Here is a 27,577-nt window from a genome sequence, read left to right as displayed (position 1 = left end):
AGACCGTGGTTGGTTTGTTGCTTTAAAAGCATCGATACATGATATGTATGATATAGAGTGTGATGTCTTTGAAGTCCAAACTCTAAATTATCAACAAACGACAATGCAACATAGTGGCATGGGACAAGTGGATGATGGTGATACTTATCTTAATATGACAAGAACAAACATGGAAGGAACATTGATTGACACCTTGATGCAGATCTGAAGGCATACAGTCGTAGGACATGGTTCAAGCTCTCGGTTTCAGACCTGGTTTTGGCCAGGCAGGAACCGAGTTGGACTTATATCTCGGTGAGTTGGTGCATTTTTTTTGTTGAACTTGTTGCTTGCTTTCGGTGGGTTTTGACCTAGTTAGGTCTTGAAACTTGGTCTACAGTCTATTTTGGGCCATTTAAACACAATGACACTATCAGATTTTGAAAATTCAAAATCCAAATAGGAGTTTGACTTCAGACCTTAGTTTGGTAGGCTACGAAATACATGGTCCCTAATAGGCTTTATTCTACACATAATTTAGTACTAGAAAGGATACAATTAATGTAAAACAACTTAAATAAGCATTAATCTGGCGATCTTGTTGTAGATCGATGTTTCCAAGAGTTTCTTGGAATAATCCATCGTTTTTTTGACAAAAAATGGGAAAAGAGATCAATTTTTTTAAGTCCACTACTTTTCCCACCAAGACCTATCGAAATCTCGACTGGTCTCGGTCGAGATAAGGGCCTTTTATAACTGGGTTTGATCTAGTTTCGGTCGAACCTAGAGCTTGACTGAGACACGAAATCTTAGTCGAGTCGACGTCTTTTTTTTTTGTATAAGGTCTCCTCTCGGACCTTTAAATAAACAAGATATTACCATGATCTCGGCATCTCAGCGAGACCTCATTCCATGCCATAGAAAGAAGCCCAAGAGAGGCCAACTCGTGGCCTAGTTCTTTTATGTGGTTTTTACTTGGATCTTTTAAGTGTCTTTTGGTTTAGTTCAATTGAACCGGTTCTATGTGGTTCAATTTAAGTGGCAATATTTTATTTGTTTTAAGTTAGTGGAGTCCAATTCAGCTTTTAAAGGCTGATTGTGTTTTTACTTAGTTTCTTATGTGCTTGTCTTTTTTGTTTTTTTGTTTTTTTAAATCTCTTTATTTAAATGCATATTCTTGAACATTATTTCTTAAGTGCTTCTCTTGTTTACTTAGATTTTTTTGTAGTTTTCTATTACTCAATTGTGAAGATTCTTAACTGATGTGACTGCTCATAACTTCATATTTGATTCTCAAAAAGGTTGGGTTTATGGGTCTTCTTGTTGGAAAGTAATGGGTTTTTTTTATTGTACTTGATATTAGAGGTGTAAATGAATAGCCGAAATTCGTTTCCGTATCCGTTTAGCACTATCTGAATCCGTCCGAAAGCTAAACGGATGCGGATACGGATATGGATAGGCTATAGCTATCCGAAAAGCTATATTTACATGTAAACAGATAAAATATCCGATCCATATCCGTTTAATACTATCCGAATCCGTCCGATAGCTAATCGGATGCGGATGCGGATATAGCACTATCCGCGCCGAATCCGATCCGTTTACAGCCCTACTTGATATATACATTTTTTGGTAAGTAGTTTATTGTCTAAAAATTTACTTTTATTTTTAAGTTCAAAATTACCAAATAAATCTACTTACTGTCATTGAGATCTTGTTGCAATGCAAGTGTAGCGAATGAAAACCTCTAATTCTAATCGTACCAGTATGGCAGGAGCCTCATCAAGTATTACCATTTATTTATTATTTTTGAAAAGATATTATCTTTGGTTTCATAAAGTGACACCACTAGTTAGTAATCCGGTCTAACCGTTAACTGTAGGCACCGGGCCGAAAAGAGGGTATTCAAGAATCAGGAGCCCTCAAAACACTTGCCATGAAGCCCGGAGAAAAGTGGTCGGTGAGACCAAATGTCCCTAAGCAGTTAGTTGGCACTAAGCGCACTGAATTCTCTATGTTTTTGGGCACATTGGTTCGGTCTGTCAAAGAATTGCCAGTCAACTACTCTGATTGGAGATATGTACCTGGACATCACGAAGAGGGTTGGTGGTTCAAACTTCTGGTATGGTGACAGCCTGGTGAGAGATTCAATCTCTTAATCACATTATGAACATGTTTTTTTTTATTATTATTTCTACATTATTTCTCCATTGTCTTGTAGGAAAATTTTGCAATGCAATAAGATTCTAAGAAATATGTGCATAAAAAAGAGGGACAATGTGGCGAGCCTACAAACTAGAATTGAAGAACCAAACATTGGAGAAATATGGCAATTTTGATGATGCCATAACCCATTGTGATGGTCGAGTTCCAGCAGAACAGTGGGTGTAACTCATCTATTTGGAAGTCAGAAAAAACAGGTACACTTTTTTCCCTAAAATGAATTGATAAGTTGTACTTTTGACCCGATATATTTTAATGATGTTTTCCAATATGGTAGGAGATTAGTGTTTGGGAGAAAAAAAACAGAAAAGCTCAGACTATTAAGTGTACTTGGAAGGAAGCCTCCTTTTGGTCAGATATATGAAGATGAGGTACGTGTTTTTTGAACAAGTATTTGCATTAGATAATGACATAGGGTACTTGTGAGTTCTGGTTTTGATCCAACACTTGTAGCTGTTAGATGGTAATTATTTTTGTCATGGATTGGTTACCGCTGCAGTAAAAACTTGTTTGTTTGCTAATTTGGTTTACAATTAGTTTAGGCACTGCTCGTGGAGGAGATGTCTCAGGTGCCACCAGAATTGAGAAAAGACAGCAACACCGTCGACGACATAAAGCAAAGTTTTGGGTGACAAGGGTCACGGTGGAGTACGCTGTTTAGGGCTAGGCATAAGCCCAAATCAAGTTGGGGTTACAAAAGCCAGTGTTGAGGGCAAAAAAACAACTGAAAAAGCATGAACAGAGGACGTCGGAGGAGGTGCGGGAAGACTTTGCCGAACAAGATAGGAAGTGGGAGAAAAAGTTGGTAGAGCAAGAGCAGCAGAGGAAGGACGATATGGCAAGTTTGCAATCCCAACCTACTCTATTTATATAGCACTTGACTGGAGGAAGCTCTTAGAGTACAATTCATTTTTGTAAGTTGGAAATTTAGGATACAATTATTGACACAACATTATATTGATCCGGTTCTGTTTTACAGCACTAAATTAGTTTAAGTAATAGAGAATGCAGCCAAGTGAAAGAGAATGCAGCTCCTCTGCTTCTCTATCAGCTTGGGCGGGATTTTCACCTTTCATAGGGTGGCAAGGCGGTCATTTTGCCCCGTCCTGTCTGTGGGCTCAGGAACCACGTCCCTGGATGAAGCTCTTGCCCATTGTAAATATAATGACAGCCTTTTCTGCCAAGCTTTTGAAAAGGTTCTAGTTGATGCTGTCTGTTGGATATCTCAGCCACTGATTTGATAGAAGAAAGGGCTGTGTTATTTTATTGAAGACTCGTACACATGATCAATGTTCTGCCTTATTATGTAATGAAGCTCCCTTCCATGCCTAATGTTTGATAGTCGTTGTTTGCTGTTGTACTCTATTTTGATATCACTTGTGAATGATGTTTAGTGCATGATAGAGTGATGTGAAATCCAGGTCAAAATATCTTAATGGGTTCACTATGGGCCCACAGAAGTGAATAAGAAATAATGATGTCAATGGCTATTTCATAAATATTTCGAGTGATTAGATCCATTTAAGAGGGGATACAGAATATGTGGTGGGTGTAATAGTAAATAAACTTTAGAGGACAAATCCAATATAAGAATAGTCTAAAGAATTAAATGGAGCAAAATAAGGAAATAAGGGTAATTGTGTAATACAGGAGAAATCTGTCTTTAATGGTAATTTCAAAAACTTTACATCTTTCAACCTTAGATTTCACAATAGAAAAATGTGACCCCAACGAAAACTCACCAAGATCTTCAAATGTGAAGCTTTCTATCTTGATGGGTCAAGTAGATTTACTCCATAAATCATGCATTCAACATCATTCTTACACCAAATCCGGCCTTGATTTGGTCTCCAATGCCATCGTGACTGAACAACTTTTTGGCCAGTGAACTTGCCAAAATCCGGCGATACTCTCGTTGTTGATTTTTCATCACTAAATGAGCCCTTGCTTTTTACGTTATGGGCAGCTTTCAGGTGCCTTTCCTTCATTAGAAAAATCTCAAATTTTCAGCTAAACAAACGCATAAATTTTGATAATATTCTGCTGTACCCATTTCACTATTTGCCTTAATCTTCTTCTTAGTTCTAACTTCTAATTAAGGGGGTCAATTTAGAACCGAAACTGAAACTGGCCGTTTAAAATCAAACTGAATTGAACTGAAGTAAATTGGTTCGGTTTTTGTTTTAGTTTCCAATGCGGCAATGCTGGAATCTTTTCTAGGTTTAGGTTTCATGCTTAAAACCGATTTTTTAATCAAAAGTAGATAATTTTTTTTCTTTCCATTTTCAATGTTTGGGAAAAGTTTGTTGAACTATGATCCTAACAAATAAGGGTTTTTTTATTTATTAATGATGTAAAAAAGTTGGTACAAAAATTTAAAATAGGACCTAAACTGAGTATGAAAACATATTAAAAATCCACTAAAAAGCAGAATACAAAATCGAATAAAAACCAAAACCGAACCAAAACGAATCGATTCGATTTTGGTTTTGAAAATATATTCCTATTCTCGATTTAGTTTGATTTTGATTTCTATATTCTATTTCTTAAACCGCATCGAAACCAAACCGATTGACACCCTTACTTCTAAGTTCTAACCCTTGGAAATGACAGAAAAAGAGGGGTCACCGCTTTGATCTATGCCAACAATGGTAATGGCGGCTCTTTACCAAGCACTAGATCGATGTTGCTCTACACCGTGGAGTTAGAACTTAAAACAAGATAGGAAGTGGAACCTCCATTCGAAAATCCATGGGAAAGGCTCAAAGGCTACAAAAATAATAATAGTTCAAACATGCGGTACCATAATTCTAGTTTTCTCAAACATTGGATACCTCAGTTGTAATTTACCATAAATGAATAACACAAACATTTCTAATAATCATAAAGATCGATCATTATAAATTTATAATCATGCGCCCGACTAAGTGCTAGCCCGACTCAGCCCGTCATGTTCAAAGCCCGTTAAAACCCGGTTAACTCTCGTTTATCTCGATTAAAGGTCAGTAGTCGACCGACTGTTTATAAATGGGATCATGCCTAGCCTATGAAGACTGATTACTTAAACGGGTCGATTGTAGTGCGAGGTCCTAAAGTGGGGAAGACCAACTAGCCCGACCGAAACTAGCTCTACTCAACCGATTGACATCCCTTCTTGGACATGTATACTTTATAAAGATGATCAATACAATAAAACGATTTAAAAAGTGTAGAAAATGGAAAAAATAAAAAATAAAAAATACAACAACTTGTCCTTATTGCAACTAAATGAGGTCAACCTTAGAAAATGAAAATAATGATATGCTCAAAAGATACTCACACACCCATCATTTTCCAATGTAATTACTTCTGATTGATTTTTTTTATATTTTTTTGGAATGAAAAATATATTTACACAAAAAAAAAAATAGAGAGAAAACAAAGCAAACAACAAAAAAGCCAAAGAGGCTATCCAAGGGCAAAAGCCCTAACAGAAAGAAACAAAACAATCATAAAATAAAATAGAGATACATCAAAACCCGGGGGATAAGGGGACAAAACAACCAACCAAGAAAAGGAGGGCAAGGGAAGAAACAAATTAAAAGATGATACAACAAATTCTTGGAAGTGCATGTTGATCGATCCCTTTAATTAGATGGATTTTCTTCTTCAACAACGATGTTCAGCCTTGCTATATATATATATATAAATATAGAATGGGGGAGAAAGAAGGCTGTTAGGCAGCGTGGAGTCTTAGTGATTACACAGGAAGGGAGAAATGACCATCCCACCTCCTGTGAAATGAAAATTTTCACCCCTATTGGATGCCCCCCACAAAATGAAAAACCAAAACAAAAGGAAAAGAGCGAGAGAAGAAAAAGAACATGATAACTGAAGGAATGCTGATTGGCTCACCTTGCGCAGAAGCAGCTATTGCAAGTAGAGATAGAAGAAGGAAGAAAATGTGGTTGGCCATGATCATAGCTAACGAGGATTTCATTGTCTTAGCAAAAATTACCTGAGAGACTTCGACCTTCCGAAGCCTTTTTATTTGAGTTTATGACCTAACAATTACCCAAAAAGAAAGCAACTCTTTTCTTAAAAATCACGTGGCCTAATTGTTAAATTAATCGGGTGTGTCTTTTGTTTAATCTGCTAGCTCAAAGGGCATGTGGGATCATGACAGATCTTTTAGATTTTGGTTCTATGAACATTGTAATGTCTTTTCTTGGTTAATATTTAATTTTCTTTTTTCATCAACAAAAATCTCTATCACGTGGCCTAATTGCTAAATTAAACTTTTCAAGGAATTTCTATACTTGACTTTTTATTATTCTTTATTGGGCTCATGTTTTCTGTGCCGCAACGCAAGCTGTGCCTAGACACATGGGCCTGCCACTTAGGGGGGGCAAGGTGGTCATCGTTCCCACCCCCATGTGTCTGGGCGCAGCCTGCACCCCTGGCACAGAGAACATTCTCCCTTCTTTATTATGAAAGATTTTGTCTAGTATGCTCCTAACATCTCACCTTTCCTAACATCTCCTTTAAAGGTGTCTGAATGACACCTACGATAAGTGCATTTAAAACTTGACACTTATTTTTATTCTCAAGAGATCTTTAAATTAGGGGTATAAAAGGATGTTTAAAAAATAAATTTAAAATAACATACATAATTTAGAGAAAATTACTAAGACACCCCTTGTACTATGGCCTAATTACTTAGTCTCCCCAGTGTTTGAAAGAATTACTTGAACACCCCCTACAGTTTACCATTTCTTTCAAGTTGGTCAAGTCCGTTAGTTTAGTGATGATGTCATCGGTTAAATTTTTGTAATGCCTAAACTACCCTAAAAGGGTACTGAAGTGACAGATTTACCCCCAAAGCCTTTCCTGATCCGAAACCCTTTTTGCAGACCTTGCATTTTCATGGGTGATTGGATTGATGTATGGAAAAAATGGCTTATATGAGAGTTCACTAAAAACCGGCAGCCCTGGTTTGTTTCCTGTATATGTGAAAAATGACTTATACATATGGGGCCCATCACTAATAACTCGTATTTGAAATCTAGTGAAGTGATAAATTATAATGCTTTGAAACATATCCATTGTCTGCTTACATGCTTCGGCATGGCTGTGTGTGAACTCTCAGCCAATGCAGACATCTGTAAACACCTCCTTTCTTTGTCTTATTTGAAAGCATTTAGCAGTGGAGAAGAATCGAACCTGACGAGAGAGAAACCCCCAATTGCTTCCTTCATTGTTCCGCCTCTATCTCCGAGAGACCATCTGCGGCTACCGCTCCTCCTCCTCCATCGCCGTCAACAGCAGTATCCACCATTCTTCAGATTCAAACCCTTAATTGATTTTCAGGTTCAAACCCTTAATATGAAAATCGATTAAGGGTTTTGGGTTATTTTGATTTGAAATTTGTTTAAGAAAAGAGAAATTTTCTGAAATCGATTGGGGTTTGAAATCAATTAGGGTTTGAAATCAGTAGGGGGTAGGGGTGGTGGGGTTGCAAGAGGAGGAAGAAGAAGAAGAAGCAGGGGGTAAATTTGTCAATTTCACTTTTTTCTTTTGAATAGGTGATAAGGGTAAAATGGACATTTCCAATTAAACACTAACAGCAAACTAACATCATCAGGTTTCGAGGGATGTCAAGTAATTGTTTCAAACGTTGGTAATCGTAAACAAAATTGCCATAGTATAGGGGGTGTCCAAGTAATTTTCTTTATAATTTATTATCAAAAGGTATTATTGTCTGATGTACGCAAGGCTTTTCTGCCCTTCCAGAACATTCACAGCTTGGGATCATTAAGCAAATTTCTCTAATGTGAAATGGAAAATTCAATCGAACGATTATACACCCACATCACTAGAAATTTATCATGACTGTTGGTGGCAGAGTTATGACTTACGTACACGGTAGGAAGAAGAGATAAAATAGAGAAGAAATATTCAAGAAATAACAATGGGATAGAATAGAATAATTTGGCTTTAGGTTTATTAGGAAGTAGTCGCCTCTTTTCTCCAAAGAGAAATCATAGGAACCCAACAATCAAAGTCCATCCAAATCTAATCATGCCTTGCTTTTTTTTTTTTCTTTTTTTTTTGGGTAAGAGTCATGCTTTGATTTCATTCATAAATGTATAGCGTACAAGATCCTTAAAGGGGCAATTACTATCACTACCCTACACTTAACCCATATTTACTAAAACTACCCTACCTTATACTTCCTTAAAGAATAGAATAATTTGGCTTCATGGACGAACCCATGACGTCCTAGTTTATTAGGAAGTAGTCGCCTCTTTTCTCCAAAGAGAAATCATAGGAACCCAACAATCAAAGTCTATCCAAGTCTAATCATGCCTTGGTTTTTTTTTGTTTTTGGTATGAGTCATGCTTTGATTTCATTCATAAATATATAGCGTACAAGATCCTTAAAAGGGCAATTACTATCACTATCCTACACTTAGCCTATATTTATTAAAACTACCCTACCTTATTTTTTTTTTTTTTATACTCCCGTGCTTTTAAACTTTTACATCTCTTTCTACCCTCATGTTTTTAAATATCCAAATTGACATTCCTTTTTACCTAGTAACCTGCTAATCTATTTAACCTAGCATTCTTCTTCTATTTTTTACTATTTTTGTCATTAAAATAGTTAAAAAGAAAGCACCCACCCGCTTCTTCTCTCTCCCATTTTTTACTCCATTTGGTTTTTTTTTGTTTTTTGTTTTTTCTTCAATCCTTCTATTTAATTAATTTTTTATTCAACATTTCATCTTCATCGTTCTTCTTCGAACAGATCATGGTAATAATGAAATTCAGTTTTGCAGGGAGGGCACAAGAGTCTGAGGCAAGAACCATCTATTGTGGACTACTAAGAGCCAAAGATCTAGGCATAGCCACCGTCGATATTTGGACTAATAGTTGCGATAGGATGGATTGCCTGACAAATGATCATGAGGACTGAACACTGAAAATATTTTCAATCTTATAGGATATTAAGGCTCTCACCAAGTTTTTTCTCAAAAGTCCGTTATATCAAATAATCTCTTCTTTTTTTTTTTTTGATGAAAGATTTTATTATCGCTAGAACAATGTACCAAAAGAGTCAATATACAATGGAAGAAAAATAAGATGAGGCAGCTAAACTTGCCAAAGATGAGGAGCTTGTGATCTTGCTCCAAGCGTTGCTAAGCAGTCAACCATTGAGTTGGCTTCTCTGAGTGTATACTTGAAAATGATATCATCGAGCATAAACGATAGTTGCCAACAATCTTTGATAATTGAAGCAATTCTCCACGGTATGGCATGGATATTTCTACTGAGAATGCTAATAACCAACAATTTATCACTCTCTATAATCAGTTTCTTGATGTTCAGGCTTGAAGCAGTCAATATTGCAACTAGCAAAGGCTTCCGCTACCAATGCATAATTCCATCCAATGCCCACTGAAAAGCAGCAATGAAGGAAGCATTTGCAGATCTACAAACCCCTTCGATTCCAATTCTTCCAGGATTACCATGACTAGCTCCGTCCACATTGAATTTTTCAAACGGGATGCTTGGTGGTAGCCACTTAACAAGTCGGTACCTTGTTCTAGATGTCTTCGATCAAAGTCTTGAACATGTTCCCTTGCACCGGCGATGGCTCTAAGGATAATGTCTCTAGGATTGAATCTAGATTGCCTTAAATCCCAATAACTATTCCAAATATGCCAAATGTTGTTGCAAAAGAGGGAGATGTTTAAACTATTATCCCTGTTAAGAAGTCCGAATGTTGATGAAGTTGGTGATCCCAGAGATAATATAATATAATCTGAAAAATGGCTGAGAAGTTCCACCTGCCACCACATGTTGTAATTTTCTTTCTGATTCGTATAGTTTACTTGGAAAATTTTTGCTGCTACACTTGTAGCAAGAATGTTCCTGTTACAAGGCTGGCAGCCAAGAAATTGGAATAATTCACTTCTCCTTTTCATAAATACCCTTTTAGGTTTTAGTATTTTCTAAAATACCCTTTAAAATACCTTTTCCTTGGCTGCCACTGGGGTGTCAATCGGTCGCTTCGGTCCCTTTTTTTGGGTTTCGACGTGGCCTTTAGGGAAACTGAAACCAAATCAATAAGGACTTTTCGGTTTCGGTGCAGTTTGGTTTTGTGTCGGTTTTGATTTATGATAACGGGTTGATAGCGGTTTGGATTCGGTTCGATACCGGGTTTTTTAAAACAAGTTGGATTCGATTTGTGCCTATTTTCTTCTTTTTCTCTTTTGAACTACTTAAAATATTTCATTAGCCCCACACTTAAAAAGGAGATCAATGGAAGAAACATTATTACAAATCAATTTCTTATTTTCATAACCTCATACTCATTGATTTGTACAATTTCCCTTACAACCCATAAATTTGCTCACTAATATTGAAATCAATTCAATTATTCATAACCTTATACTCATTATTTTTTTATCGGTTTCATTCGGTTCGGTTTTCGATTTGTTATCGATCGGTCCGATTTTCAGCCGGTCCCATCATACTACCCCAGTCTAAAACCAATCCAATAAGGATCAGTTTGATTCAGTCTCGGGTTTTTTCGGCCGGTTTTGATCGGTGTCTTAACGGTTCGGGCTAGGTTCTGACACCCTCCTTGTAGCAGAACAAGTGTAGCAGCAAAAAAGGGTTATTTCCAAATGCCCCCTAAAAATTGCCAAACTTACAGTTGCCCCCCTAAACTTTCACTAATGCCATGTGCCCCCCTGCTTTCCAAACTAAGTACCAATATGGTCCCTCCCGTTAGTCTGAGACGTTATAACATAACGGATCCTTGTTTTTGAAAACTTATGGACCATTCTGCCCCTTGATAGGGTAGAATGACCCATTTGCCCTCACTTAAGCATATGGCCATATTCCTCTGTTACACTTCATCTTTGCGGCAACCCTACAACTCATCCCTGCAACTCAACGCTGCAAGTCACCTTCCTCTCTTACACTTCATCTTCACGGCCAGTGAGGGTACTGATCTCCTCTCGTTCGTGCATTGCATCTTCGCAGCCAGGTGAGGGAATTGTTCTGCTCTTGCTCTTGCGCTTCATCTTCGTCGTTGTTCTTGGAGAAGAAAGGACCGACGATTGTAACAGAGAACCTGCAAGTCTTCATCTCATTACTACAACTTTCACTATCAGAGGACCTCATATACACTGTAAGTGAAAACCCCTAACAAACTAAGGTCTATCTCGTTGTGATTATTGTGTATACTGAAACGATGCTAAACTAGGGTTTTTTTTTGTGAAATAGTTAAGTTTAATTTCGGTAAAATAGGTTTAGGGTTTATGTAATTTGTTATTCAATTGGTTGAAATTGTTATGATTTTGGTTGAATTTGGATTTTGGATCATATTTCGTTATGTAATTATTGCTTAATTTGGAAGTTTAGGGATCAGATATGGAGTTTGGGTTTATGTAATGTATAAGTTTTATTTCCATCGGATATGGGGTAGAATTCAATCAGATCAGATCTCTGTTTGCAACAGAGGAAAGAATAAAATTTCTCCCTAAATACGTATAGATACATGGATTGTTTCTGAAATCAGAGTTATTATTATTGATTTGATTTATTTACAATTCTTATAATTGGATCTAAATTTATGATATTAATTCAATAAGTTTCATTCTAAGCTGAAGTTTAATGAAGCTAAGTAGCTACTTTATTTGTAATGGATCATGAAAGTGTTACCATTCAATTGGGTCCATAACTTGATGGGTTATGTTTGGCCAGAAGTCTTATAAGAGAGGACATATTTAAGATTCTGTAGCTGCCAAAGAATGGGTCATCTCACCTATTGCAAACACTTTTCCCTACTCACCCACCCACCCTTACCTATCTTTCCCTTTTTCCCATTTTCTAAATTAAGGACCACTCATATATAACCTGATTTGTTTATTGATTTGGGTTTAAGAATACCAACCAACAAGAGAAAACAACTTGAACAAGATCCACTTATTATTTCTTAGATCAGGATTAAGAATTGCTAATTTTCATCCAGCAAGTATACATGAACAATTTAAGAAGGAAAGCAAAAAAGGGAAAGAAAATCTATGGAGGATATAGTGTTGATGGGAAAAGGGTCAACCATATACAGATGTCAAGTGGTATAGCAAGAAGTATATGGAGAAAAAAGGTCAACTAGGTAGCATTAGCCTTTAGAAAGAAAGAATAAGAAGAGGAGATATGATGTCAAGTGGTATAGCAAGATCCACTTTTTGAGCCTAGAGTATTTCCAATCCTTTTAAGTTGTTTAATTGTTTATCCAAAGAAGACTTTTAAAGCTATTCTTGATAATCTATTATAACACCTCAAAAAGCAAACACATTTTGGTAAATCCAATCAAGGCATGGTTTGGTAAAGGAGCACATACAAGTAAAATAGTGGCAGCTGCTGTAAGATCAATCACAACCCTATTCCCCCCTCCCCCCTTTCCAACAGGGTTTTCTTTTACTTCATGCTTCCACTGGAAAGGCCTATTTATTCTCTTTTAAAGGAACTAGTGAGCCACTTACATGTGACATACTATAATACCTTAAACTCGTATTTTACCTAATTAACATCACTCAAAATGAACTACAACCAAAATCTTATGGGAGGGAAAACAAACATTTAATAGGAAATCAAAGGCACCCCTGCTCTATCAAGTTTTAGTACAAATCTAATAGTTGAACAGATTTTCACAGTGGACCAACATCAAAGGCATGACTTCTGAAATCTTGAAAATACCCATTGAATGGAAATGGATGGATTAAAGCAAAGTATTGATCCAGGATATTTTTCAATCTATGAATCTGATTTGTACGATCCTTTCTAATTCTTGAAAATTAAACCCAACCCAATGACTTGAATTTGTCTGTTCCAACCCCCATCCTTCATGTCTGTGTTCATACTTGAAGCCACAAAATTTTTAAACTGTTTGTGTTGATGCTAGAAGACATTGATTTGTTAAATTGTTAAATCTGTTTGACTGTATGCTTGAATCTAATATTTTGTTAAGCATTTGAGTTTTGTTTATGATTACAGGCATAAATTTGTTGAATGGCTAATACGGTTTGCATGGTGATGTATCATTATATGAGGGCTGAATCTAAATTAGTAGATGTGGATAGATTTAGTTATCTTGAGATGATTGGGGATATATACAACTCAGTTTTGAGTCATATACCCAAGGGAATGTCTGTCAATTTTAAAGTGAAATATGTAACACCCATGAAAGATGTAGATGTGCAGAGTGACAATGATGTAATAAAGATGTTTGATGAGTTCACTGAAATGGATGATATACATCTTTATGTTTATGATGTACAAGTGACCGAGCAAACTGGATGTACTACCATCACTGGACACAAAGTGGGAGTGATTGGTGGTGATACTGTAATAGATCGGCTAGAAATGCGAGCAGATGTGCTTACTCCTGTTGAGTTGATTGAGAGTCAAAATCAGAGACAAGTAAGTTTTAGTAGGCCACCAAAAGCTGCTATACGTAGGGGTGGTGCAATTGCAAGATCAGCCACACCCACAGTAGGTAGGGGGTACACCCATAGTAAGGAGAGAGGGGCAGTCCACAGTAGGTATGGGGGTTATACCTACAGTTGGGAGTATGATTACACCCGTTGTGGGGAATGCTATTGTGAGGACAGATTCTAGCCACACTACTGTTCTTGGAGGACCTAAAAGAAGTTCGGTTAGTATCTCATTTATCAATCAAAGTAATGTAACATTGAGTGACAGTGGTATGGCTTTTGAAGAGGTTGGCATGTCAAGTAGATGTGTAAGCAGAGGTGGTGTCTTTGTTAGGACTTCTAGCACAACTTCTACTACCATTAAGCAATATGTTCCTGCAGCTAGTAATGTACATGACAGTGAAAAAGGAGGAGATGAAGTGGAAGATACTGACACATCAGATGATGATTACATGGCAGGAGAATCAAATGACATGTTTGATAGTACAAGTGAAGATGATTCAGGATTTGAAGAAGAAGGAAATGAGGACATAAGAGAGCAGAAAAGTAATGAAACAACAAGTACAGAATGTGAGTCTGAAAAGGGAGAGGAAATGTTTGACATAGATGGTGCTGTAGACCAACACATTGTACTGAGTGTTGGTCAAGAGTTTATAAATGTTAATCAATTTAGAGATGTGTTGATGGAATGTGAAATTCAAGAAGGAATTCAGATTTTGAAGAAGAAAAATGATGAGAACAGAGTTACTGGAATTTGCAGTGGGAGAGGGTGTCCATGGAGGATTCATGCATCACCTAACAGTGATGGGATCACCTTTGTAATCAAGACACTTAATCCCAATCACACATGTCAGAGGCTTAGTATCAAAAAGGAGGGTGTAACTGCAGCATGGATAGCAAAGAAATTAGCTTCTAATGTTAGGGCAGATCCACATATGAACATCAATGTAATGGAAGACTATCTTTCAGAAAAGTATGGTGTGAAAGCTAATAAGACTAAGTTGTACAGGGCTAAATGTATTGTCAATGAAGAAACTGATGGCAGTCATGCAAGGGCATACAAAAAATTAGAAAATTATGGGCTTATGGTTAAGGAAAGAAACCCTGGGATAGAATTTGTGATTGAATACCAGAATGCAAATAGATATGGACAAGAGCAGCATGGAGTGATACTAGTAAATCCACAATTCAAATGACTGTTTATATGCTTTGATGCATGTAAGCAAGGCTTCTTGAAGGGATGTAGGCCATTCATTAGCCTTGATGGCTGTCATCTAAAGGGAGTATATGGCAGAGTATTGGTTTCAGCAATTGCAATTGATGGGAACAATGGAATATTTCCCCTTGCATATGGTGTGGTTGAAACAGAGTGTAAAGATAGTTGGTTATTCTTTCTTCATCACTTGCTTGGATGCATTGGGACAGTCACACCTGCTGGGAAACCATTTACATTCATGACAGACAAACAAAAAGTAAGTTGTCAGTTTGGTTGTCATCTATATAATAATAGTTTGTAATCCAAAAAATAGTTTATAATTTGTTGTTTTTTTATTTTGATTTGTAGGGTCTGATTGAAGCAATTGGAATCATGTTCCCATTAGCATATCATAGGCACTGTAGTAGACATCTGTATAATAATTTCAAGACACAGTTTGGAGGTGGGCCTGCATTGAGGGGATATTTCTAGAGAGCAAGTAAATCATATAATGCTACGGATTTTCAAAGGACTATGAATGCCGTGAAAGAGGAGAAGCCCCAAGCATATGAGTGGTTGATGAAGACTCATGTCTGTATGTGGGCAAGGCATGCTTTTGATCACAGAGCCAAGAGTGATCACATTACCAATAATATGATAGAGTCATTCAATCAGTGGGTTGGACCCTTGAGAGGCAAGCCAATACTTACCTTAGTTGATCAAATTAGATTGAAACCGATGGGTAGGTTTCAGAAAAGGTATGCTAAGGGTTGCACCTATGAATATGTGTTAACTCCCATAATGAAAAAGAAGCTTGATGTGTTGCTAAAAGAAGTCAGGTATTGTCATGCAGTTTATGTTGGAGCAGATGAATTTGAGGTGCAAGATGGTCTGAATAGTTATGTGGTTAACCTAAGAAACAAGAGCTGTGACTGTGGAGTCTAGGTAGCAACTGGTTTGCCATGTAAGCATGTTGGCTCAACTAGTAACTGGACCAAGGTAGGAGTGTTGGATTATTGTGACCATATCTGACTACAGAGAGGTATCTCATGGCCAATGGTGAGATGATTCATCCACTATCTGATGTGAAGAATTTACCTGACATTGCCTTGCTTCCTCCTGTTTTGAAGAGGTCAATTGGTAAACCTAGTAAAAATAGAAAGAGAGAAGCTGATGAGCCACCTAAGCAAGATAACAAGAGGAAGTCCTCCAGTATTAGGTGTCACAGATGCAAAGAATGTGGTCACAATAGGAGGACATGCAAAGGAGGTCCAATTAAGGGTAAAGGAAAATGGCCATCCTCTTCTCGAAGCAGTGGTGTCAAGGAAATTATTTAAAACTTCAAATGTTTGATTTTCATTATATTGTGTTAAGTACTAGATTAATTTACTGTTTATTTTCTAGTATCTTATATGTTGGTGATGCAATTTTTTAGAGGAAGCGCACGGATGAAGAGCCAACTCCCTCTCAGAGGGTAACAAGGTCTTCTCAAAATTCAACTACAACCTCTAATGTAGCTGAACAAGATAAGGCTTGGGCAAAAAGGTCAAGGAAGGGCTGCCAAAGAAAAGGCAAAGAGAGCTAAGGCAGCAGCCCAACAGCAAGGTCCAAGTTGATTTGGTATGTATCAGTTTGCTAAATATGTTGCTCATTAGCAACATTGATCAAAGTTGATGTATAAGCAAGGACTTATGTGTTTTATTTGATGTGATTCATCCATGTCAAGGGTAAGAGTTACTGCCAAAGGCTATTGGTTGTTGTCTAGGATGGAGAGTTGCTGTCAAGGATGGAGAAGCTGCCAAGGATGAAGTTGCTGTACTATGGGTAGTTTTATGTGTTTAGGGTGTTGTGTATGGTATTTTAAAACAATGAGCTGTTGTAATATGAGTGGTTTTATGTGCTTATGATGAAGTTGCTACAAGAATAATGAAGTTGTTATGTGTATGTTGTTTGAAATTATTGAACTTCCAGGATTATGACTGTAAGAGTTGAAAGTACTGAACTTCCATGATTATGGCTATAATTTGGAATATTTCAATCAAGCATTCAAGCTTCGATTTGGTTGTACCTTCTATTTCCAATTGTTGTCTCTGGAACTTGGTCTTCTCTTTTGGAGTTTTTTTTTGGTACCTAGAGTATGAGGAGAAGGAAGAGGTTATGAGAAGTTCAAGTTCCCACTATAGTTACTGATGAGCCATCAATAAATGCCACACTAGTACAATAATATTACTGTTTCTGAATCTTCTCATCTAAGAAAACAGCAAAAAAAATGGCATTTACAACATGGGTGTTTTAATTAGCTAGCTATTATATGTATCCTAATTCTTACTATATCCGTGCATTATAAGGTTTGAATTAAGGTTTATCTGGACCACATAAGGATCAGAAAGAGTTTGTTCTCTTTAATGAAATTTTGCCTAATTAGAACCATTTTCCTACATAGAAAACTTTGAGGGACGAAGACAGAACATGAATTCCTGCAAGTTGGATTCTTTCCCTCACTTTAATGGCCACTTAGTCTATAAGAATTTAATGAAATTTTGTGGATGTTATCCACATCTCTATCACGGGTTGCAAACAAACAACATGGATTATAAGATATATATTCACCTCTTCTCCTCTCGAAGCTCTGCTCTGGCAGTCCCAAGAGCCATGGCTTCTACACAAAACAGAGCAATGAGAAGCTCTGGTTCTAGTTCTGTTTTATTGGTCATGTTCATTGTTTTCCTTAGTTCTTCGAGATGGGTTTCAGGCCAATCTCCTATATTTGCTTGTGATGTTAGTAATAATTCTGAGTTGGGTTCATATGCGTTCTGTGATTCTTCACAAGGGAGACCACAAGTGTTGAAAATTCACTCTAGCAGCTCAAACTAGTACAATAATAATACTGTTTCTGAATCTTCTCTAATTCTTTAGGGCTGATGAGCCATCAATAAATGCCACACTACTATTCATTCATTCATTCAAACCACAAAGTTTTTGATACATGCAACATTCACCGGACCAATCAGCGGCTGCCACGTGTCACAGAGCGACCCGCTCTAGAACCAAGGAGAACCAACCGGGGGTCCCACCTGGGCGCTGCTAGCACCCAGACACGACCAGCACCCAGGCGTGGCTTGCACCCAGGCGCGGCCTCCCACCCAGGCGCGGCCTCTCACTCAAGCGTGGCCTGCACCCAGGCGCGACATCATGGACGCAGACATGATGTACACAGACATTGGGGCTACTCATCTATGACCCAATCGTGTCACTATAGACTCATGTCACCACCAGGACTCTAGGCCACCGCTTAGAAGTCACGTCACCCAAACGGATTCAAGCACCAATGACGTTATCACCACACGTGGGTATCTATCTGCCAAGGATCTTGATACCACCAGGACACTCCCTTCCGTGGGGAGATGGCCAATCAGGATAGAGCCCTGCTACCCAGGGCCTCTATCCACTTAACGGCACACTCGCCATCAAACTGGGACTCTCCACACTGCCATACACTACTATAAAAGGCAAGGTACACAACCCCATGAGCGGAGATCTGAACTCATATTAAATAATCACTATTCATCTATTTGCTCAGGAGATCTAACTTTGGCATCGGAGAGCCCTAGGCCGAAACCACATCGGTTCTCTCTGTTGACCCCTTGGTCCACTTGCAGGTGACGACACTCGCAGGACCGCTCGACGATTTCTTGACGCAACAATTTTCAAAGACATAATAGGATCTACACATTACATCTTCAGAATAATAACAAGAAGGTTCACTAGAAATAACTCTAACATAAATCCACACATTAACTTCATTATCTCATTTGACTTCACTAGAGCCTCATTTGACTTCTCTAGAGCCTTCACTCTGTACTTCAGACTATAGAGCTCTTCCCTACTCTGTGGCAGTATCCTCTGTTGCTCTTCTGCAATGTTTTCACCCATAATGTTGGACCCCATAATGTTTGGTGCATCATTGGTGAGGGCAACTTGACTTGGTTCACCCATTTGACCTAGATCACACCATTGAAAGAAGTTGCAACCACCCCTGAATTTGTCATCACAACTGTAGTAGGGTCTATTTGGGTTCTCTACTGAGTTCGAGACTCTCACAACAGCTCTTTTGCTACAATAACATTTCTTGAAGGGTAACTTCAAGTACCTTGATCTGCTTTCATTGACACTAACAGTAGACATATTCCCTGCAAAATTATCAACTATAATCATTTAACATTCAATCTTAACAGCAACAAACCTGAATTGAAACTTTTATGGATGATCAAATTCTAATAGTGAGCCCTAGTTCAATTGACTTGAAACTTTTATGGATGATAAGGGTTTTACTCTTAATTTCAGGTTCAAGGTCAGGGATGACCAATAACTTCATGAATATCTGACTAATCATCTAGATAGAATCTGTAGCCTTTTGAGTGTCTGATCAGGGTATTTGCATTTCTTGTCTCTACAGAAGTATCTGTAGTTCTGTACTCTACCATGTTTATTGATGCTATTTTACTTCTACACATTTTTTAGTGCCATCAACTGCTTTGCGTTGTATCTCAGCGACTTGACAACTAACAAGTGTTTTTGGCTAACCAATTTCAAGACTTATCTTGTTCTTATTCTTCTTACAGATCTGAATCAGAGGTAATAAGGGGAAATATTAACTAAGAAGGGTGATGCATTACCTTTTTAGGTCTCAACTGCAGCAAAAGGAAGTCTCAGCTCCTCTCAGTCGCAGCAGCAGCCCCACACCACTAGCAGCAGCCGCACAACACCAGCTTGTCCTCTCAAGTAGCAGGTCACAGCAGCAAGCAATGTGCACTCTGTCTCAGCTCCTCTCAATCGTAGTAGCAAGCATAGTGGTCACGACAAGCATGATGGTCACAGCAACCATTGTGGTCGCTAGGGGTGTCAACCGGTTGGGCTCGGTTGGGTTCGGTCAGGCCTAGTCGGGCCTCACCAATTGTGCAGGCTGCACCGTGTCCGACCATTTAAGAATTCGGTCCGGGCCATGTCGGGCTCGATTGGGGTTCGGTTGGTGTCGGTCTTTAATCGGGTACTTAAATCGGGCTTTAATCGGGTCTTAACCGGGTTGTGGGCCTGTTTAACTTTTCATCGCGCCTTACCCGGGTCTTAATCGGGCCTTTACAGAATTAAATTCCTACTTAAAAAAATAAAGAGAAGAAATGGATTTCCACCAAAACACATTCAAGACCCAAATCCAAACCCAATTTTTCAAACCATAATCTTTTCCTGAACTTATGTTTATTAGTTTCTACAAAAAAAAAGGAAGAATTTATGTTTATTTGTTTTTATTTACTGATTTGTTTCTTTTTGTAATTATAATTAACTCAAATTTATGAAGTGCTTATGCTTATCAGCTCAATCATCATTGACGGTACTGGGTTCGTCCTGCTATTTGTTTTCTCTTTGGAGCAAGAACACCCCCAACCCTTTTTGTATATGTCTGGTTATGATTCTATGAAATGAGAAACTTAATGGAGAAGAATATAAACATTTTTCTGAGTTAAGGAAATCCATTAATTGAATTGCCCATTAATTTGGGCTTAATGGGCTAATCATTTTAAGGAGTTAAATAGGAAAAGAGAGAGGGTTATCAGGTGGGCTAAATGGATTAATGGAGGGTGGTTTGCTCAAAGGGTCGGGCTGTAGCTAGGCGGGCTAGGTTGGGCTTGAAAACGGTAGGTCCGGTTAGGCGCCCGACGGGCTAGGACCCCACACCGAGACCGCCCTATTATAGCCCGACACGTTTAAGAATCGGTCCAGTCGGGGCCGGGTGGGCTTGGTCGGGCCTATCGGGCCGGGCCTGGAATTGACACCCCTAGTGGTCGCCAATCGCCAAGAGAGAAGATAGCTAGGGTTTGGGGGTTAAATGAGTTGCAAGGTTGAGTTGCAACCCTAAAGATCGATTCCCTCTCTTGCCTTGCTCTAAAGGTCATGAGGTCAAATGGGTCATTCTACCCTATCAAGGGGTAGAATGGTCCATAATTTTTCAAAAACTAGGTTTTGTTATCACTTAACGTCTTAGACTAACGGGAGGGATCATATTGATACTTAGTTTGGAAAGCAGGGGGTATATGGCATTAGTGAAAGTTCAGGGGGGTAACTGTAAGTTTAGCGATTTTCAGGGGGGCATTTGAAAATAACCCAAAAAAAAACCCTAATGCTAGCATTTTATTTCCTCATTTCACATTTTCTTCTCACCCTCTTACTCTTTCCACACTCCCACTCTACAAGCGGCGGCGGCGCTTGGGCTCGCCTGCTGCCAGATTCCAGTGAGCGGCGGCCGGTGCCAGGGCCAGAGCAGCATCAGCGCGGCTTCTTCCAGTTCCAGAATTCCTTCGAGCAGCAGCTACAGCGTGCAACTTCCAGGTCTGGAACTCTTTCGAGCTGCAGCCACCTTAGGGAAATAGGTTAGATTCTTAAACCCTATTTCACTCTCTGCTCAAGGCAGAAGGAATAGACATTGCCTTATTTGCTAATGGGACTTGAATGACCTCTTTTTTCCTTTAATCCAACGTGTTGGACTTATCTATCTGGGTCATTTAAAGCGTTACAGTAGTTAGCTAATTTGGTTTCCTTTTGTCCTTTTTCGCGTTCTGTCTTAACCATGTTTCTCTTTTACCTTGAAGATTACAAGTTTGGATTGATCCTAAACTATTCCATTACCCGATAGAAATGACTCGCTGTACTAAAGAAGGTTGCATGGAGGACAAAGTCCATTAAAGGGCAGAATATCCATGATTATGCTCGACAGTTCATCCTCTGAACTGGGTTGAGTTTCATGTATTAGCATCTGGTTCTACCTTTAACCTATAATTGAGGTTGCAAAGGTGGAAACCACCTTAGCGTTTTTCATTTAAGGCAATTTAGAGGGCCCACTGAATTGAAAACAACAACTGTGTGTTGGTAACCATCCTCCCAACTCCTTGGAAGGATGGAGTGGTGGAAACAACTGTCTATGATGGAAGATTCACATTCATATAATATTTTTTAGAATGAGTTTGTTTTTTTTCTTCTTTTTTTGATAGGTTACCCTATAGCTGTTGTCTTGCAGATAATTTATGACCAAATACCTATGGGACGAAATTATTCTATTAATTGGTGCATCATAGTTATTGCTGATGTGGAGTTTCCCATAGAACATTCTCCTCGCTTGTGTTCTAAAATCAAGGTATATTGGCTGTTCTTATTTAACCCATCCTAAATCATTGCTCAATCTAATCATTAAATACTGTCATGCATGGAAGTGATAATCATCTTTCCATCTCAGTTAACCAATGATATAGAGGATCTGTGCACAAATCGGATCAATGATTTACCAGAGGATTTTAAGGTTTGTCTATTTCTTTTCATGCAATTAATGAATTTTCAATTAGAACTTTTATATTTTGTGTGTGTGTGTGTGTGAACATTGAGATGACATTCTATAACCCTTGAAGCAGAAAGCAGTAATGCATTTATAACTCAAAAGAGAAAACAGCCCAACATAATTGATGAACTTGTTGCAAATATTCCTCTCTATCCCATGGGTCTCTCATACCCTCATAGCTTAGCCAGCTCACCTTCTCAACTTTATCTCACAGCCATTATTGATTTTAACCAAACTCTTTCTTTTTTCTCAAATTCGACTTGGCTGGTTATCAGCTTATTCCTTTATTTATAAATTCAACCGATTACATCCTAGGTTCTTTTAGTAGTATCTCAAAACAAAAATCCCAATAAAACTCCCATTCCTAATCTAGAAAATAACTAAAATAATAAACTTCTAAAGGCCCACACAAGGCAGCAACCTTCTTGGATTCAAAGTACCCCACACAAGCTGTCATGGGCACACCAAATCTGGGTAGATACCTCCTTTTTAGTCTTTACTGCAATAAAGAAAATAATCCTAAATTATAACTCTAATTACATCTAATAACTGAATAATGTCCTAATTAGAACAAAGACTAATCTAACAGCCTTTCACGCAATAGCAATTGTCTTTAACAGTAGCTGGCCATGTGGCCTACAAGATCTTGTCAATTATCTCCAAGCTGGCTGGCCGTGGGGCCCACAGGATCTGATCATTATCTCCTCCTTAACTGTGGGTCAATATCCTCCCAACATGGCAAGCTTGATTTTGGAAATATCTCCTTGAAATCAGCCAGCTCGATAGCCATAAGTTCTGGAAAGTATTTTCCCAAATAAAGCTGGTCGACCTGGAATTAATCCCCTTTCAATTCAGCAAGATCCATAGCTATGTTCTTGCCCCAAATAAGGCTTTCCGTTAGCTATCCTTGGGCAGAATATAAGCTGGGAAATTGGAATTAAATAATCCCATAATATGGGCTGGGTATGGACTCAGTTTCCTATCAATGTATCAATTCTGCATCAATAGAGACTGCAGTTTAGAAACTGCGGTCGTATAGTTTATAATACTCTTTCTCATTCCCGCATATTTTCTTCTCCCGTGTGCTCAATTCCTCTGCCTTCTACTGAAATCCTCTCGCTCTCGCTCTCTCTGATCTCTATCTCGCTCTCAATCTCTCTCTCACTGAAACTACTGAAATCCTACCTCTCTCTCTCTGATCTCTATTTCTCTCTCAATCGCTCTGTTCTCTCTCTTTCTGATCAATCTCTCTCACTAAAATGTCTGATGTAATATACCCTTTCTTCTATTATGGTAGAAATTAGAAAAAAATTGAAGGGAGGGAGGGGGGAGTTTGGGGTGTTGGGGCTTCACACTTGCGCCCGTTTGTTGTTCCAATTTCAATCGGCAGTGGAGAACAAGCATCGTATAAAAAGGTATGCGTTCTTGCACATTCTTCTGTTTCCTTTAGCCCCTTTTCTTTGGCTGGTAGGATTCAGTTAATTATTCTCTCATTGCATTCCTGCCATTTCTAGATTTATTTCCTATTGAATGCATTTTGTCACCTTTTGTTTCTTCCCAACATTTCCTTCAAGCTGACAATTACGATTTGGCTCTTCATCGCTTTTTGTGTCCAACCAACAAATACAGAATAGAAATCAGAGGAAGAAGGGTTCATACTTCATAGAAAGAGGGTTGAAGATGCCAAGAAGAGGCATTATTAGGATGACAATCCGACTCACATTGAACCCAACTACAGCATTATTACCATCGTGGTCACACATGTTTCTATAATTTTTCCTATTCCGAAGCTCTGAAAATGTCTGTAGAATTTGTAGAATTTCTTTTTATAGACAATACCACACTGGAAGCAGATTTTAGAAGCAGTTTGGTGCTTTTCGATTTAAGATTGCAATTATCCAGGTCCCAATTTTACTTGCTAACTCTCATTTTTGTGAATGACTCCTCAATGATGGATGTTTGGAACAAAAAATTGAAATTTTTTTTTTTGGTTTGTAAAAAATTTGAAAAATGGGACGAGGCAATTTTGTTGTCAACATAATCATTTCATGGGGTTGGCAGCGGGTTGAGCTTGACTTAGAGATCTGCAAGTGGATTTGGGATCTCTCAACATTGAATAGGGTGGAAAAGCATAGAAGAAGAACGAAGAAGAAGAGAGGAAGACAAAGAGGATGGAAAAAGGGGTTTACAGGGAAGACTTAGTTTCCGAATCTCTCACCTTTGGGAGGCTTCTTCTTGTCTCCTCTTGCCTAAGCGGCTTCCATTCGGAGAGGGATTTGCAGAAGAAAACCTCTCCCAGCCATCGGTCAGTTGTAGCTGGAGCAAGGAGAGAGAAAGGGGGAGAGAGAGGGTGTAACAACAGTGGAGGAAATAAGATTACAATAACTGACTGGTAGAACGTCTCAGATGCAAAATGGGAATATAACGATAAAAAAGACGTTAGTATGTAAGATACTATTACACAACGCTAGTGTATCTATCCTTCTACCCATATAATATTTAAGTTTGTTTACAAAGATTTAACCCAAAAAAAAGTGTATTTATGAAGAGCGAATTTTGTTTGAATTTTGCAAAGTGCATGAGAGAGAGTGCATGAGAGAGATCTAAGCTTCACAATTTTAACCCTAACGGATTCGGGTCAAGACAGTGAAATGGGAAGAAGATAATAGAAAAATTATTAATGGTTATAATATTAATTTTTATAATAATTTTCAATCCTTTAAATTGAGAAAAACCAGGAATCAATAAAGGAAAAAAACTTTAAAAAAGCACATTATTTTTTAGAATTTTATATGTATATATATATGAAGGGAAAAAGGAATCTATTGGGAGCGTGGCTCCTTTGCGCAGATACAGATGGGACAGAATGAATACTCTGCCCCCATGAAAAGCAAAAATATCACCGCTGTTGATGCTTTTGTGCGTGCTCCCATTGGCCCCCGTGCTGGCCCAGAGCCATGCTCCTGGACAGAAAACTCTTGCCCATATATGAAATACTGAAACTAACCAACAAGAACCTAATAAGAGTCCGCCGATCCAGTAACAAGACAATCCGAAATCAAAAGTTGGGTTTGATGGTATGAATCTGGTTGGACCCATTAACAGCCCAAAACCAAAACCTGACCCAGTCCAGCCATTGACACCCCTAAATTAACTGCTAGCATTACACAACACGTTTATAAACTTAAAACTGTTCTTCAACTCAACAACAAATAGTGATATTTACCAAAATGCCCCTGGAGGGCATAAATGTGGAAAATGCATGAAAAGTCATATTTAAACATCACCACTGTTCCAAACATGACTAAATACATTAATATTGCATATGTGAGATATTCCAAATATCTAAACTGCAAACAAGCATAAAATAGTGATATTTACCAAAATGCCCCCACAGGGCATAAATGGTAAAATGTGTAAAAAAAGATACTTAGAGGTACTGCAGACATAAAAAGTAATGTTAATCAACTTAATATGACCAAACATACCAAATAATGTCTTTGAAATGATGTATCAAAGCCAAAATCAATAAATTGCCGAAATCCTCCGAAAGGCAAAAAAAATGATATTTTATGTGAAGTTATAATGCAAGATGGACATATCTAAGCATAGAAACGAAATAAATAACCGTAATAAACATTAATATGTACAATAAAGCAATTATAATAATTTTTTATAAATTATTATAAAATATTAATGTTTATAATATTCTGTTACTTGTGTCTACAATAACTGCTGCTGGAGAGCCTCTTGAAGACCAGAATCGAACCTCCAATCAAACCCAGATCTGTTACTGCTGTATCCAACTAAAAGAAGGCAATGCACACCCTGCGGCTTTGCTATTCTTCCCAGTTTCTCCTTCCAACTTCAGATTCCAATATCTCTAGTTCTCTATAACAAGACTTCTGAATTAGCAGGGGTTTGGAGTATTGAATTACACAACCAGGTGCTCCATTCGATCCATTGTTTGAAGACCCAGTTTCCACTGGTTTGCAAGATCTGCTACAACCTTCTAATTTTGATTCCACCTCATATCTCAGTTGTTAGCCATCAGAATAGGCTGAGATTTGGAGCGCAGACTCTCCATTCCTCCTTCTCCACTTGATCCCAGTTGTGGCCCCTATCTCCTGCTCCTGCTGCTGCCTCCGCAACTCCTCACTTGAGCTAGGGTTTTAACCCCTTTATGACCTGCTGCTGTGTCTATCTTATTTTCTCTGTAAACAACCAAGGCTCTCTCTAGCACAGCCTTTGTTTGTGATTTCTATTTATTGCTGCTACTTCTGATTCTACTGTGATTAGTCTAAACTCTCTTCTGTTCAAGCATCATTCTCAGATTTGTTTGATTGTTTCTTCCCATTTAAGTTTGAGTTTATTGGAGTTTTAGGGCTATTATTGGGACTGTTACACTTGGTATACAGTCTTACATTATCTGCATCTGCTTATTCAGTATTTCCCCACCTCCACCCCCAATATACAAACATATTTTTTCTTTTGCCTCTAGAGATTCCTCCTTAATCTACAATCTGAGGAGCGTGGTGTTTATCAACAACTTGCTAAATTCTCTATTAACAGAAACCATTTTTTTTCCTTCCCTTTCTTCAGTTCTTACAGATAAAGTGATGAACACAGCAAATTTTACGGTAAAGGGGATATCTTAAAGTACAATAAATGTTGAAACATATTAGGTGATCACTGTCTAGAAGAACAGCAAAGCCTTGATCCCGGTAATGAAGCAAGTACCTTATCTCAAAAAGAAAAGAGGATACTATAGCATATTGAAACAAGTATTTCAAAAAGTACCAGTTTATCCATTATGATCTACCAGATAGATACTTTTACAGACAAAAAATCTATCAACAGAACAGAGTAAAAGTGCTATTTAGGTGTGTCTTTCAACTACCGAAGTATCGGTTTTAAACCCAACAAAGAAATTTTATGTTGCTGGACTTGAGCCACACAATCTATAAGCCCAAATTGTGACCAAAGAAACAAAACAGTTTATAATAATTTATATTAAATCCCCTGCAAAACACTAGATAGATTATATAGGATGTGAGGAGTCGGGACTAACTGGATTTTTTTTATTGGTTTAGTATGTAATTATGTATAATCAGTTTAATAGCATACCGGTGTTAATCAGTTCAAAACTGACAATTTAAATGGTTCTTCAAAATAAAAATTGAATCCACTTAATAAACAATTTCAATTCTTAAAGCCAAAACTCGATTAATAAACGAATTTTCAATTCTGATTTAAACAGTTCGATTTGATTTTAGGAAACTCCTTCCCCCTCTTAGTCACTCT

The 27,577-nt window shown here is 38.0% G+C and overlaps 1 long non-coding RNA gene across 1 annotated transcript in view; it reads right to left on the bottom strand.

Moving 5' to 3' along the window:
- Positions 1-22,028, bottom strand: part of LOC122650095 — a 34,966-nt gene extending 12,938 nt beyond the window's left edge. The window contains exon 1 of the long non-coding RNA XR_006331378.1: positions 21,938-22,028. This is a non-coding gene — a long non-coding RNA (uncharacterized LOC122650095). The remainder of the gene's footprint in view (positions 1-21,937) is intronic.
- Between the last annotated feature and the right edge of the window lie 5,549 nt (positions 22,029-27,577).

Source organism: Telopea speciosissima, chromosome 2, assembly GCF_018873765.1.
Source record: "Telopea speciosissima isolate NSW1024214 ecotype Mountain lineage chromosome 2, Tspe_v1, whole genome shotgun sequence".
In the NCBI taxonomy this organism is placed as follows: domain Eukaryota; kingdom Viridiplantae; phylum Streptophyta; class Magnoliopsida; order Proteales; family Proteaceae; genus Telopea; species Telopea speciosissima.
The sequence above is the reverse complement of the archived record's forward strand: the minus strand, read 5'-3'. Positions and strand labels throughout refer to the sequence as shown.